The following is a 16,607-nucleotide window of genomic DNA, read 5'->3' as shown; positions in this document are numbered from 1 at the left end:
CAATGATTTTTCTATATGGACTAAATGTTTTTCATAATATTTTAAATTAAGACCTGTATTGCTTAGGATTACATGTAGCTGAATATATCCAGAGATCCCCCAAGTAGTGGTGACTTAAATGAGAATGAAATGAGTATTTCTGTCACCAGTACAGGAGATGTAAGAGATGTGGGTTCAATCCCTGGGTCAGGAAGATCCCTTGGAGGAGGAAATGGCAACCCACTCCAGTATTTTTGCCTGGAAAATCCCATGGACAGAGGAGCTTAGCAGGCTACAGTCCATGGGGTCACAAAGAGTCAGACACGATTGAAACGACTTAGCAAAGAAGTCCGTCAGCGGGGGATTCAAAGCTGCTGTGGGTTCATAGCTCTTCTGCTCCATATCTTTCCCATATTACTTTTAAGTTCAAGGTTCTCCTTGAGCTCCATCCATTTCCTCTAAATTCAGCCAAGAAAAAGGAGAAGGAGCAGAGAAAGGGCACACTCCTCTCTTTCGGATAACCTATTGAAGGCCCCAAACAACAATTCTGTTTGTATCATCTTAAATAGATCCTAGTCATGTGGCCAGACTTGGCTACAAGGGACCTTAGACCATGTTGGCTTTACTATCAGTGTTCTGCTACAAGGCAAGAAGAAGGGGAAAATATGAGGAGCTACTGGTATCCTTTTCCACAGAATTTCTGCTCAATAATCCCTTTCTTAATGAATTCAAATGATACTTTAATATTATACAAACAATATTAAAGCAGAAGTATTAAGTAGAATGCTATTATTTACATAGATAAAGTAATATGAATAATGACAATAATTTTAAACCCATTTGGTATAGAAGGAATATTTTAGTAGAATGCAATTATTATAAGCTCACATCTTTGCCTTATTGATACTAAGAGTAGTGGAATAATCCCAGGGCTAATAGATAATCCCTCATAGGGCAAGAAATTCGTCACCAGGTCATTACATTTGTCAAGAGAGCTCATAAGAACGGGTGATTTCTTCAGGCGTCTGTTCAGCTCTTTCCATCCACCTCACCTGCCACTTTCCTAGTTTCTTAGGCCCTGCCAAAGGAGAAATCATCATCAAGGCAACCAGGGCTCTTCGCTCTCCCTGGCTGATCCTGGTCTCTAGTATCATAATGTCATGATCAAACAAGCACTAAAAATCAAGAGATGTTTTAGAGTAGATAAAGGTACAGTTTTGCCTCTGTCACAGGCTGCCCTGTGTCTTGGTCTCTGAACCCAAATACAGAGATTAAGATTGCAGATTCTCCCTTCCTATTCTTCATGTGGAAGAGCCTACTATGAGGGAGTCTGGAAAATTCGAGTTACTCAAAGTTTAGGTTTTAAATCAATGAAAAAGATTTTTCACATCAGACTTCACCAGTTCCTTTACACCCCTCCCAGATAGCTGTTCAGAATGAGAGCCTGTGAACAGAAGAATGGATAAAGAAGATGTGGTATGTATATACAATGGAATATTAGCCATAAACAGGAATGATATTGGATCATTTGTAGAGACATGGATCGACCAAGAGACTGTCATACAAAGCGAAGTAAGTTAAAAGAAAAACAAATATCGTATGTTAATGCATATATACAGAATCTGGAAAAATGGTACCGATGAACCTATTTTCAGGGCAGGAATAGTGACACAGGGAATGGACAAGTGGACACGGGTCGGGGGTGAGATGCACTGGGAGACTGGACTTAAAGTATGTGCACTGCCATGTGTGAAACAGATAGCTGGTGGGAAGCTGCTGTGTAGTGCAGGGAGCTCAGCTCAGGGCTCTGTGATGACCTAGAGGGGTCGGGTGGTGCTGGGGGTGGGAGAGAGGTCCAAGAGAGAGGGGATATATGTATATATACAGCTGATTCACTTTGTTGTACAGCAGAAACTAATACAACTTTATAAAGCAACAATAAAAACCCCAACCCTGTAAACCCTGATAAATAATAGTAAAAAATTAATAAATAAAAGAATCAGAGCCTGGCCCCTATACTTAACATAGAAAACCACTGAAAACTGTTCTGCAATACTGTCTCAACACAAGACTAGTACTATTCCAACACTGTAACCAAAGTCAAGGAAACACTCCTCTTAACAGTCTATTTCCTTCTCTCCATTGCTATCAGCTCCAGTGACCTGTTGTCAACATTGAAGAAATTCTAGACCTCTTTAGCCTCCTTCATAATATGACTGACTGTGATCTTCTGGATTTCTAAAGGTTCCTTCGACCCTCAAATTTTCTTTAGAGCCTTCAAGTTACCTAACCTCTCTGGATCTCCCTTATCTCATTAGAAAAATCAGTGCTTTAGAAAAGACAGTCCCTAAAGCATGTCACAGCTCAGACCCATCTCACAATGCTACAACATGACTACTGAATAGCAAGGCCACATCACAGAAGTGAAGCTTTAAATTTCTCTTGCAATGTTTCATTAAGAACTACAGCCATTTAAAAATAATTTGACAATTCTTCGGGATGAATTCTTCTGAAGAAGAAATTGTTTGTATACATCATCCTGTCTTATCAAACTTCCACAGCTGCTGACAAGCGGTAATACACTGTACCACTGTGAGAAGGTTGGTGAAACGGAACACGATAGAGCCTGCCAGGTAAGTACCAATGAAAATGATTTCAAATCATTTAAAGCGAGCATTATGTCACAGTCACTGCTTTTTGGAAGAACTAGGACTTTGTCTTTTCTGCAAGGGGAACAGAATCATCTCGCTTTCCAACTCTGCAGGAGTATCTGACAAGGACTTGTGCAGTATATATTCCACAGCACTCACTGTAATTTCAAGTTCAAAGCAGCAGGGACCGCAGTATATGCTGCAGCCCAAGAAGAGCAGCATCATCTTTTTTCCCATTTCCCTCCTTTGCCTTTGCTTCTTTTCCAGGATTTCTGTGTGCCCTACTCTGTTGCATAAAGAATAAGTTCCCTATGGATGATTTCTGATGCTCACTTTCTGACAACAACTCTCTAGTTGGTGATAAACGATACAAAAGCTTTAACTTCCAACCACTCATCCATTTGCCCTTCAAATTACAATGTAAGATCTAGTATTTTCACTTTCAAGTGGTTTAGAGTTTCCACCCTTCCACTCTTCAGTCCTTCTAAATAGGATTGGCTAAAGGAGAATTGTATTTTAAATACAATATCATCCAAAAGTGAGTGTAGGGAAGTGTACTTCCTAAGAATCAAAGTAATATTTGCAAAAACATTTTTTGCAACCTTGTGTTTGGTTTTGTTTATTCAAAATGTCACTCAATACTTTGCATACAAGACTTACAGCTCCAAGTTAAGATGAATGCTGGCTACCAAATGAAACAACCTTCTTAAACTTTGCTTGAGGGAAGGGCTTAACTTTAAATATGGCGTTCCACAGGAAAAAAGCGAAGTTCCTAAAAGCCTTAATTAACCTTTACTCATTTCAGCATATATTATCCTCCAGAGAAGATTGGACCCTCCTGGCTAACAGTTCTCCAAAGGACAAGGCTGTTCGGTTAACTTACACTAAGGGTGGAGACTGGGAATTTAAACTCTGCACTGCTTATGCAGCAAAAACATTTTCAAAACACTAATCAATTCCAATGAAGCCTCCATAATTGAAATTTCTCATTTTAGATTTTCTAATTCACCTTAGGACAATAACATTTAAAATACATTCGGCTTTTCATGAAGACGGTGCCGAAGGCGAAGAAGGAATCCCCTGTCCCTCCCAAAGCTAAAGCCAAAGCAAAGGCTTTGAGGGCCAAGAAGGCAGTGTTGAAAGGGGTCCACAGCCACAAAAACAGAAGACCCGGACATCACCCACCTTCTAGCAGCCCACACTGTGGCTAATATTCAAGATGGTCCAAATATCCTTGGAAGAACGCCCCTAGGAGAAACAAACTTGACCACTATTGCCATCATCAAATTCCCCCTCACCACCAAGTCAGCCATGAAGAAAACAGAAGACAACAACACACCGGTATTCACTGTGGATGTCAAAGCCAACAAGAACCAAGTTAGATAGGCTGTGAAGAAGCTCTGTGACTGTGACATGGCTAAACTCAATACCCTAATCAGGCCTGATGGAGAGAAGAAGGCATATGTTCAACTGACTCCTGACTATGACGCTTAGGATGTTGACAACAAAACTGGGATTATCTAAACTGAGCCCAGGGACTTCCCTGCTGGTCCAGTGGCTAAGACTCTGCACTTCCAATGCAGGGGGCCTGGGTTGGATCCCTGGTCAGGGAACTAGACCCCACACGCCGCAACTAAGAGATTGCAGGGTGCAACAAAGGTCTTACATGCTGCACCTAAGACACAGCACAGCCAAATGAATGATCAAAAACTCTAAATAAATAAACTGAGTCCAGCTGGCTAATTCTAAAACAAAAGTTTTCAGTACAAAAATAAAGCATTCAAACTCCTTATAAATGAACTACATAAGTTTATATTTTTCTTGCACCATGAAGATTAAAGAATACAGTCTTTTATGAACAATTTAAATTTAAATTTTACTATTTATTATTTTTATAGAGAGCAAAGGGAGTTTGGTTTTAAACAATATAATCTTGATAAAGTCACTTTACTTTTCTTTCATATATAAACGTGAGATGTTTAGACCATAAAATCGCTAATAATCCCTCTGGCTGTAAGAGCTTATGAAGTGATAAAAAAGAAACTTTGGCTCAATTGGAACCTTTCCATATTTTTGCTGTGCTTATATCCCTTACATTATAATAATAATGCTGTAGACTTATAGAACTTAACTTTTCTTGAGGCACTTTCAAACCCATTATCCTATCTACTCATGGAAAGATGTAGTGGGGGAGAAAAGATCTTCATATTCTTGCTCACATGTTTTTCTCTGATAACTGCTAAGCTTGGGGAATTTGTCAAAGTCATAAAATCCTGACCTGGAAAGGTCACTTAATTTATACCTTTCTGTGGCCTTCAGTGAAGCCAAGGATCAGAACAACACTGAGTTTTTCACACTTCATGCTGTGCCTCTTGATTAAATTAGACCCTAAGTGATTACTTTTTTCTTCCTATTTTTTTAATCTGCTAAATGATTTAAAATGGCAAACTAAAACACAATGTACATCCCTGCAAGAAGAGAAACATGACAGGCTACAAATAATGTTTTATTTCAGAGTAAGATCTCAACAAGGAAGCATAAGCGGATAATCGCTTAGAGAAATTTCAAACGTGAGATGGCTTAATTTTGGAGGATTATGAGTGGCTGATAACACAAAAATCTGGGAGGTTTCTTCCATATACATTCCTTTTAGTTTTTCCATAATTTATTTATATACTCACTTAATAATTGTATTGAGTACTTGTTACCAGCTCTCCTCAGTGTTTGCTGTCTTTTGGGGAATATAAAGATGAATAATAAGGGAAAATAGCTGACATTTACTGAATATCTAGTGTGTGCTTAGTTATGTTAAGTGCTTCATGTGCAGTTTAAGCCAACCTTAAGCTGCACCGCCAGGAAATGGTAGCACCTGGGTTCTAACACTGATCTACTTGCCTGGACTCAATGCTGTTAAGTGCCTCTCATTTTAAGAGTAAGCCGGAGTTCTAGATATCAAGAGGATTCCCCAAATCTAGTGAGCAGGGTCATCTGCTAATTATTCCCATAAATTGATACTTGCCTCTAAATTGTTCATTTGTGTCAACGATTCCTCTCCCACCCACTCCCCCCAAAATAAAACAACACAAGCTCAGAAGTTATCTCTATGAGAGAACTTTTTTCAGTTCCTTAAATACACGTTTGTTAATAACCTGGTAATTGTTTAGTGCCTTTTTAAATGAAGTGTGAAGTCACTGAAATAGTGTGAAAATTTTGGTAGAATTTATGACTTTTCCTTGGGGACTGCTTCATACTGAAATTAGCAGCTACATTCTCAAGCTTTAAGTAAATGAGTGGTTGGGGCATCAAAGAGGAGGGTCCTACAGTTACTACTTGATTTTTGTAAAAAAAAAATAATACTCATATTGATAAGGATACAATGAAACAGTCACTAACTAGGAAAGTGTGAATTGGTACAACTTTCTGAAAAGCAATTTGCATTCATTCTAGAAAGATGTTCATGCCTTTTGACTAACTCCACCTCTTGGCTAGAATCTATCCTAGGGAATGGACTTGGTACTTGGACCACAGTATATTTATATGCATGTTGACCAACCCTTAATAGTAATACCACAATATTATATTTATACTCATGTTTACTAGCCCTTCATAGTAATACTACAATATTGAAAGCAAGTTATAAGTACATAATAATATGGAAATAAGTAAATAAATTAGAATACATAAATTACACACTGGGATTTACACTCCTTTTATGTAATCTTTTCCAAATATTTTGAATGATACTGGAAAATATGCACCATAAAATTTTAAGTGAGAAAAACAGGATCAAACTATTACATACATGAAGATCTTTTTTAAAGATAGATAATTACAGAGAGAAAGAGAAGGAAAAACTGGACCAGATATATAAGCATTAAAAAGAGCTATAATGAAACCAAACAAAAAAATTCTCAAGGCAGTCAAACAGTAATAAAAGTTATTTTTCAAAAACTAAGGGAGAGTCACTTAGGATTAAGCAATGGTTTCTTAGATATTATATCAAATCACCAGCAACAAACCAAAAAATGAACTGAACATCATCCAAACGTTGTGCTTCAAGGGGACACCATCAGGAAAATGAAAGGACAGCTCACAGAATAGGAAGACATTTTTGCGAACCACATGTCTTCTAGGGAAATCGCATCTAGAATGTACAAAGAGCTACCACAACTCATAAATAAAAGATAAATAACCCATTTTGAAAAACGGTCCAAAGAACTGATATTGCTGTCCAGAGAAGGCAAACAAATGCCCACTAGGCACATGAAAAGACGCTCGCATAATTAGCCATCAAAGAAATGCAAACCCAGACCACAGTGAGATACCACTTCACACTTACTAGAATTGCTATAGCCAAAATCTCAGATAATAGCAAGTATCGAGGAGTATGCAGCGAAACTGGAATCCTCATACACTGCTGAGGGGAACGCAAAGTGGTGCAGCTACTTTGGAAAGTAGCTAGTAGTTCTTCAAATGATTAAGTAGTAGGTTACCATTTTTGTTGTTGTTTAGTCACTCAGTTGTGTCTGACTCTCTTGTGACTCCGTGGACCGAAGCCCACCAGGTTCCTCTGTCCATGGGGTTTTCTAGGCAAGAATACTGGAGTGGGTTGGCATTTCCTTCTCCAGAAGATCTTCCCAACTCAGGGATCGAATCCAAGTCTCCTGCATTGCAGGAGGATTCTTTACCACTGAGTCACCAGAGAAGATCTAGTAAGTTACCATTTTGTTGTTTAGTTGCTCAGTCGTGTCCAACTTTTGCGACCCCATGGACTATAGCCCGCCAGGCTCCTCTGTCCATGGGATTCTCCAGGCAAGAATACTGGAGTGGGTTTCCATTCCCTCCTCTCTACGGCCCAGCTAGTCCACTCCTAGGCACATACTAAAGAGAAATGAAAATATGTGTCCATGCAAAAATTTGTGTATGAATGTTCATAAAACATTATTCATAACAGCCAAAGTGAAAACAACCCAATTCTCCATCAAACAATAAATGGATAAATAAAACGGACTATATACAATGGACTATTACTCAGCAATAAAAATAAACAAAGTACTGATCTGTGTTGCAACATGGGTGAACTCTGAAAGTAAAAGCAGTCAGTCATAAAGACCCACATACTGCATGATTCCAGCTGTATGAGATATCCAGAACAGGCAAATCTGGAGAGATAGGAAATTGATTAGTGGTAAACTAAGGTTAAGGTAGGAGGTGGACGGGGAGAAGGGTATTGGGGACAGCTGCTAGGCAGGGGGTTTCTTCTGGAGATAATGAAAAAGTTCTAAGATTGACTATGGTGATGGCTGCAAAATTCTGTGAATATACTAAAAGCCACTGAATTGTGCACTTTAAATGCGTGCATAGCATGGTAAGTGAACTATATCCCAATAAAGCTGATTTTTTTAAACCAGAAAAAAGAATAATTATTCTTATTATTTCATTCACCAACCTTACACCAAGCTCCTACTATGGCTTGTGTTAAGCACAGTGGAAGACACACAAACAAAGAGAACCCCTGTTTTCAAGGAGTTCACATGAACTAACACTAATATATGCCATTAGTAACAGTCATCATGTGTGTTATCCACTCAGTCATGTCTGACTCTCTGTGATACCATAGATTGTAGCTCGCCAGGCCCCTCTGTCCATGGAATTCTCTAGGTGAGAATACTGGATTGGGTTACCATTTCCTTCTCCAGGGGGTCTTCCTGACCCAGAGATCAAACCTGTGTTTTCTGTGACTCCTGCATTGCAAGTGGATTCTTTACCGTCTGAGCCACTAGCGAAGCCTGAAATCTCCACGGAACTTAAAACTTCAGTTGCCAGTAGTTAAACCCTGCATCTTTATTGCCTTCTCTCATGGTCCATTTAAGTTTCAGTTCCTGCTCACTGATATGGCTTTGAGTTCTTCTTCATTTCTGATAGCTGAGGGGTTCCATTTCTGGATTTTGAACCTGGCCCAGGTATCTACATTTTCCTAGTTTTCTGGCATTCCTGGGTGTTGAACTGAAAGGCAATGAACCTCTTTCACATCAACTTACACATATTCATCTGATACCTCCAAATACAAATATGATTGCATATTGAATGGGCACCTAAGGATCATGTCAATCTCTTTATCTGGCTATTTATAAAACTACACATCCAGATAAGATCCTAGCTCCCCAATTTCACCTGCAATCATATCCCTAATCCATTCTCCTACGCCGTGCTCCAGCAATAGCTACCCAGGCTCCATTTCCCGACATTCCATGTAACAGCACATCTTTAAAAAACTTCACTTAGAGATGGTTTTTACATCTAATTTCTCTTTCTTTTTTAAAAAGCTTGTTATTTTACATTGGAGTGTAGTTGATTAACAGTGTTATGTTAGTTTCAGGTGTACAACAAAGTAATTCATATAATGTTCAGTTATACATATACATTGGAGAAGGCAATGGCACCCCACTCCAGTATTCTTGCCTGGAAAATCCCATGGATGGAGGAGCCTGGTAGGCTGCAGTCCATGGGGTTGCGAAGAGTCAGACACGACTGAGTGACTTCCTTTTCACTTTTCAGTTTCATGCGTTGGAGAAGGAAATGGCAACCCACCCCAGTGTTCTTGCCTGGAGAATCCCAGGGACAGGGGGAGCCTGGTGGGCCGCCGTCTGTGGGGTCGCGCAGAGTTGGACACGACTGAAGCGACTTAGCAGCAGCAGCAGCAGCATATACATGTATCTATTCTTCTTCAAAAGGCCCTGGTGGCTCAGATGGTAAAGAGTCTGCCTGCAATGCAGGACACCTGGGTTCGATCCTTGGGTCAGGAAGAGCCCCTGGAGAAGGAAATGGCAACCCACTCCAGTATTCTTGCCTGGAAAATCCCATGGACAGAGGAGCCTGGCAGGCCATAGTCCATGGGGTAGCAAAGAGTCAGACATGACTGAGCAACTAAGACGACAGTTCTTCAAAGTCTTTTCCCTGTTAGGTTGTTAAAGAATATTGAGCAGAGTTCTCTTTGATATATAGCAGGTTCTGTTGGTTACCCATTTTAAGTATAGCAGTATGTATATATCAATCCCAAACTCTTGAAATATCCCTACCCACCACCCTTCCCTACTTGTAAGCATATGTTTGATTCTCTAAGTCTGTGAGTCTGTTTCTGGTTTCTAAATAAGTTCATTTATATTGTTTTTTAAAACCATTTTGCATATAAGCAGTGTCATTACAATATTTGTCTTTCTCTGTCTGACTTCACTCAGTATGACAATCTCTAGGTTCATGAATGTTGCTATAAATGGCATTATTTCATTCTTTTTAATAGCTGAGTAATATTCCATTATATATACATAATCATGATATTTTGTGTCCTTCATTCAGGCTATGAATTCTTCAAAATCTCTGCATTTTCCATTTCAGAAAATGCCAAATGGGGTTTGAAAACATAGCTGACTGTATTATCCATGTCCATTCAAAAGACTGAAAGGGCAGTATGCAGACAGAAGCAGCTGACCCAGTACACGTAATCTGTTGAATTTCACACTGATGCAAGCTGGCCAGTGTAGAAAGTCCCTCTGAGTTCATTAAGAGAGCTCTATGCTCTCAGAGAACATTTTCTCTGCCCTCTTTAGAAAGGGTAGCTTGCTGAGGAGACAGCAGTTATATTTTGTGTGCTTCATTAGAGCAAGGAAATATAGTTCAATGTGCTTCAACAAATTCTAGCTGCTAATGGGCTGAGATATTGTGAATGTTGAGTCAGAATTGCTGGGACATCAGAGAGCTGAAGGGGGAAAAAAAAACTCAAAGAACCAAAGAAATTGCATTTGTAAGCTTCATTTATATACCACATAGCAAGTGAATCAATAACTTGAAAATGTACAGTGAAGGCCAAAAAGGAGTTGATTGCAATCTTCAAAGAGTAGGCAAAAAGAAAAAGTAGCAGTGCAAATTAAACTCATTCAAAAGAGTAGACGGTTGGTTCAAACCTAAGAAGATTCAACTAGGTTAGCAAAAAATCATTATTCCTAGAAGAGATGACAGAGGAAAGTAATAGAATATGAATGTGAATACCATGAAAACCCCACCCAGATGTTGGTTTTGAGAATTTTTTTTCTCACAGAATAATTCATGAGAATGTAAAATGGTATCCTTAGGAAGGCTCATGAATATGAAATTAGAAGGTCATCATCAGGGTAAATAAGAGTTTTACTAGTTAGGGTAGGATCTGAAGAAGTGAAAAATGACCATCTGATCTTCCAGTTTATGCTATTATTCAAAAGTACAGCTAATGTAAAAAAATCATTCACATTTTATCATTCACTTCTTATTTATTTTTCAACTTGGACTTTTTAATCCACTTCTTAAAAATATTTATTTTAATTGGAAGATAATTACTTTACAATATTGTTGTGTTTTTTGCCATACATCAGCATGAATAGGCCACAGGCATACATGTGTTCCCTCCCTCCAACCCCCTCCCCCTTCCCTCCCCACTCCATCCCTCCAGGTTGTCACAGAGCACCAGCTTTGGGTTCCCTGTGTCATACATCAAAGTCCCACTGGCTAGCTATTTTACATACGGTAATATCTATGTTTCAATGCTATTCTCTCAAATCACCCCACCCGCTCCTCCTACTGTGTCCAAAATGTTCTTTATGTCTATGTCTCCTTTGCTGCCCTGCATGTAGGACCATCGGTACCATCTTCCTAGATTCCATATATAGGTGATTGTCTTTCTCTTTCTGATTTAATTTCACTCTGTATAATAGGCTCTAGGTTCATCCACCTCACTAGAACTGACTCAGATGTGTTCCTTTTTATAGCTGAGTAATATTCTATTGTGTGTATGTACCACAACGTTATCCATTCATCTGCTGGTGGATATGTATAGGTTGCTGCCATGTCCTAGCTATTGTAAATAGTGCTGCAATGAACACTGGGGTGCATGTGTCCTTTTCAATTCTGGTTTCCTCAGGGTATATGCCCAGTGGTGGGTCTGTTTGGTCATATGACAGTTTATTCCTGGTTTTTGAAGGAATCTCCATATTGTTCTCCATAGTGGTTGAATCAGTTTGCTTTCCTACAAACAGTGTAAGTGGGTTCCCTTTTCTCCACATCCCATCCAGCAATTATTGTTTGCAGACTTTTTGATGATGGCCATTCTGACTGATGTTACCTCATTGTGGTTTTGATTTGCATGTCTCTAATAATAAGCAGTGTCAAGCATCTTTTCACGTGTTTATTAGTCATCTGTATGTCTTCTTCAGAAAAATGTTTAGGTATTTTGCCCACTTTTTGATTGGGTTGTTTGTTTTTCTGGTATTGAGCTGCACTTTTAATTTGCATTTAGATATTCATACTTTTTTACCTGTGGAAATACCATTACATGGCTCATCAATGACAACAATCTTTTCAGCACCTCTTTCCCATTCTACACTTTTTCACTCTTCCTTCATACACACACACACATGCACATACATATGTCTTAATCAACTGTCAGACATCTTTAGGGTGAATCTAATGGGAATTCCCAAGATGAGAATTCCATCTGATCAGATGACCACAGATCTTTTTTTAAAATATAAATTTATTTATTTTAATTGGAGGCTAATTACAATATTGTATTGGTTTTGCCATACATCAACATGAATCTTAAAGAATTTGCCTTACAGCATCTCTTCCAGAGTCCTGGTCTTGAGTTTAAATTAGTTTTCATTCAACACATGAGGATGGGGTTAGTTGACTAGACAACTAATAGGAAATGATTATGTCTCAGACTACACCTTCATTCTGCCAGCTCTCTCATCAGTCCACACCACCAGTGCATGGGACACGGGCAAGGGCATGTATATATCTCTAATGCCACACTGAAAAAGTAACTCAGGGCAAATCAGACTGATAAAAGTACCACGTACAAGACTCATGTTCATATCGCCCATGCGTATCATCTCTGTTTAAAAAAATGGAAAAAAAAATTTGCCCAGGAGGAGTCCAACATTTATTCATGTTTCAAAAATCTGGTTGTGTCTCATGATAACTAATACAAAGCATCTTGTGTGAGTGGCTCCCCTGGCTTGCACTCACACAAAGAGAAGGAATTCAGAACATTCAAAGGAACCTCTCACCCAAGTCTGTAGCATGATCACCTCTACAGAAAGCAAGCCACTGACCACAGGCTCAGAAAGAAAGAAGTACTCAGTGCCCTGCAGGACTCTGTAGCATATCTTCAGCCTATAATTACAATCTTCCCTGAACTATCCCAGCAGCTGATGTAAGCCACATCTGAACAGTTTCACTTCACTTATCCTCCTGAGAAAGGTGAAGTGCCAGCAGTGAAGAAAAAAAGGAGTGTTATACTGAAAACACGATCCAATAACAAAATTGCATATATATATGCCCACAGCTATGTTCTTATCTGTGTGTCTATAATTTTGTTTATATTTAATCTATATGTCTACAGAGTTACACACAATGATTTTATGCATGTAAAACATTTTTATCTTTATGGCTACATTCTTGTTCATATTTATATCAATACTTCATGAAGTTAATATACACACATAAAATGATTTTAATTTTGTATTAATATAAATTCACATATATTAGTATGAAACTGCATCAATTTCTTGGCCATTGTGTGTGTGTGTGCTGTAGGTGTGTAGAAAGCCACAAAGCAAAATCGTGGCATTCTCATGGTAGTTTTATCAAGATGCAATTATAGATGCATTTCTTTATTAAGGCAGTGGGGTATAATAAAAATAGATCTGTACATATAAAACTAATTTAGTAGATACCTTGTGTGAAATGAGAATGCAATCTTTCATTGATTTAAAACTGAAGAAAGGTAGATAGCCACATATAAATCAATGAAGTTAGAACACAACTCTCAACATACATAAAAATAAACTCAAAATGGCTTAAAGACTTAAACATAAGGTATGACACCATAAAACTCTAAAAGAGATCATAATCAAAAATTCTATGATATAAATCATACCAGTTTTCTTAGGTCGGTCTCCCAAGATAATAGAAATGAAAACAAAAATAAACAAATGTTACCTAATCAAATCTATCAGCTTTTGCATAGCAAAGGAAACCATAAACAAAACATACAAAACCTACAGAATGGGAGAAAATATTTGCAAATGATGTGACTGACAGGGCTTAACATCCAAAATACACAAACAGCTCACAAAACTCAAGAACAAAAAACAAGCAACCCTATCAAAAAATGGGCAGAAGACGTAAAAAAGTATTTCTCCACAGAAGAGATATAAATGGCCAAAGATGCCAACATCACTAATTATTAGGGAGATCCAAATCAAGACTACCCTGAGGTACTACGTCACACTGGTCAGAATGGCCATCATTAAAAATCTACAATTAGCAAATGCTGGAGAGGGCGTGGAGAAAGGGAACTCTCCTACACTGCTGGTGGGGATGTTAGTCGGTGCAGTCACTATGGAAAATGTATACAAGTTCCTCAAAAACTAAAACTAGAGTTGCCATATGATCCAGCAATCCTACTCCTGGGCACATATCCAGAAAAAAAGTATAACTCAAAAGGATATACGCACCCCAATGTTCATAGCAGCATTATTCACAATAGCCAAGACATTGAAAGAACATCCATCAGCAGATGAATGGACAAAGAAAATGTGGTAGAATGCTCATACACAATAGAATACTACTCAGCCATAAAAAGAAGGACGCAATGCCATTTGAAGCAAAATGGCAACTAGCAATTATCTAGTGATGCAACTAGTGATTATCATACTAAGTGAAGTAAGTCAGAAAGAGAAAGGCAAATACCCATATGATATCACTTATACGTAGAATCTAATACATGACACAAATGAGCCTATCTTTGAAACACAAACAGAATCAAGGACACAGAGAACAAACTGGTGGTTGCCAAGGGGGTGGGTATCGGGGAGTGATGGAGTGGGAGGTTGGGGTTCACAGATGTAATCTTTTACGTATAGAATGGATACAAAATAAGGCCCTACTGTATAGCACTGCTAAACAATGCTCAAAGTACTGCACAACTGCACTCATCTCACACGCTAGCAAAGTAATACTCAAAATTCTCCAAGCCATGCTTCAACAATACGTGAACAGTGAACTTCCAGACGTTCAACCTGGATTTAGAAAAGGCCAAGGAACCAGAGATCAAATTGCCAACATTTGCTGGATCATTGAAAAAGCAAGAGAGTTCCAGAAAAACATCTATTTCTGCTTTATTGACTGTGCCAAAGCCTTTGACTGTGTGGATCACAACAAGCTGTGGAAAATTCTGAAAGAGATGGGAATACCAGACCACCTGACCTGCCTCTTGAGAAATCTGTATGCAGGTCAGGAAGCAAGTTAGAGCTGGACATGGAACAACAGACTGGTTCCAAATAGGAAAAGGAGTACGTCAAGGCTGTATATTTTCACCCTGCTTATTTAACTTCTATGCAGAGTACATCAGGAGAAATGCTGGGCTGGAAGAAACACAAACTGGAATCAAGATTTCCGGGAGAAATATCAATAACCTCAGATATGCAGATGACACCACCCTTATGGCAGAAAGTGAAGAGGAACTAAAGAGCTTCTTAATGAAAGTGAAAGAGGAGAGTGAAAAACTTGGCTTAAAGCTCAACATTCAGAAAACTAAAATCATGGCATCCAGTCCCATAACTTCATGGCAAATAGATGGAGGAACAGTGGAAACAGCAGCTGACTTTATTTTGGGGGGCTCCAAAATCACTGCAGATGGTGACTGCAGCCATGAAATTAAAAGACGCTCACTCCTTGGAAGGAAAGTTATGACCAACTTAGATAGCATATTAAAAAGCAGAGACATTACTTTGTCAACAAAGTTCCATCTAGTCAAGGCTATGGTTTTTCCAGTGGTCACGTATGGATGTGAGAGTTGGACTGTGAAGAAAGCTGAGTGCTGAAAAATCGATGCTTTTGAACTGTGGTGTTGGAGAAGACTCTCGAGAGTCCCTTGAACTGCAAAGAGATCCAACCAGTCCATCTTAAAAGAGATCAGTCCTGGGTGTTCATTGGAGGGACTGATGTTGAAGCTGAAACTCCAATACTTTGGTCACCTATTGCAAAGAGATGACTCATTTGAAAAGACCCTGATGCTGGGAAAGATTGAGGGCAGGAAGAGAAGGGGACAACAGAGGATGAGATGGTTGGATGGCGTCACAGACTCAATGGACATGAGTTTGGGTAAACTCCAGGAGTTGGTGATGGACAGGGAGGCCTGGCATGCTGCAGTCCATGGGGTCGCAAAGAGTTGGACACGACTGAGCGACTTAACTGAACTGAACTGTATAGCACTGAGAACCATATTCAGTACTTTACGATAAACATCAATAGGAAAGGAATATTTAAAAAAGAGAACATATATATATACACAAAACTCAATCACTTTGCTGTATAACAAAAATCAACATGACATTATAAATCAACTATATTTCAATAAAATTTTAAAATTTTTAATAAAATTGAAGAAAGGAAAATCATAAATTTGGACATAAATTTGGTTCCCCACAAAACAGATTCTGAGATCAAAATGTGTCTTCATGATATTTATTAAAAGGTGCCCTTAGGGAGCACTGTTCTTGGGTGTGTGGGAGTAGGATGGGGATAGGGAGGAACTGAACTGCTCCTCAGGATCCAAAGGAGCCTCAGTTAACTCCAGAGGAAGTTCTGGAGCTTGGTGGTCTTTCAGAGACATCCCAGAGTGAGGCAGGAGACTGGGTCTTTACACCCCTGCCTTGATCAGCCATAGGATGTTGGCTGCCCCTGGTGAAGGAGTAAAAACCTTGACAAGGGAAGACAATGCCTGGGGATGAACTCAACTATGAACCCTCAGCAGTGACACTGCCAGCAGCTGGGGAAATGGTAGGGGCCTGGGTGGTGCACCCAGCATCATTGCAAAATTCTTGCGAGTTCATAACTTTTTTTTTTTTAGGTCACACCATGAGGCTTGTGGGATCTTAG

General features: G+C 39.0%; 1 pseudogene; it reads left to right on the top strand.

The window, feature by feature from the left end:
* Positions 1-3,676: 3,676 nt before the first annotated feature.
* Positions 3,677-4,285, top strand: LOC133258837 (large ribosomal subunit protein uL23-like; annotated as a pseudogene).
* The last annotated feature ends 12,322 nt before the right edge of the window (positions 4,286-16,607 follow it).

This window comes from Bos javanicus, chromosome 13, assembly GCF_032452875.1.
Source record: "Bos javanicus breed banteng chromosome 13, ARS-OSU_banteng_1.0, whole genome shotgun sequence".
Taxonomy (NCBI): Eukaryota; Metazoa; Chordata; class Mammalia; order Artiodactyla; family Bovidae; genus Bos; species Bos javanicus.
The sequence above is the reverse complement of the archived record's forward strand: the minus strand, read 5'-3'. Positions and strand labels throughout refer to the sequence as shown.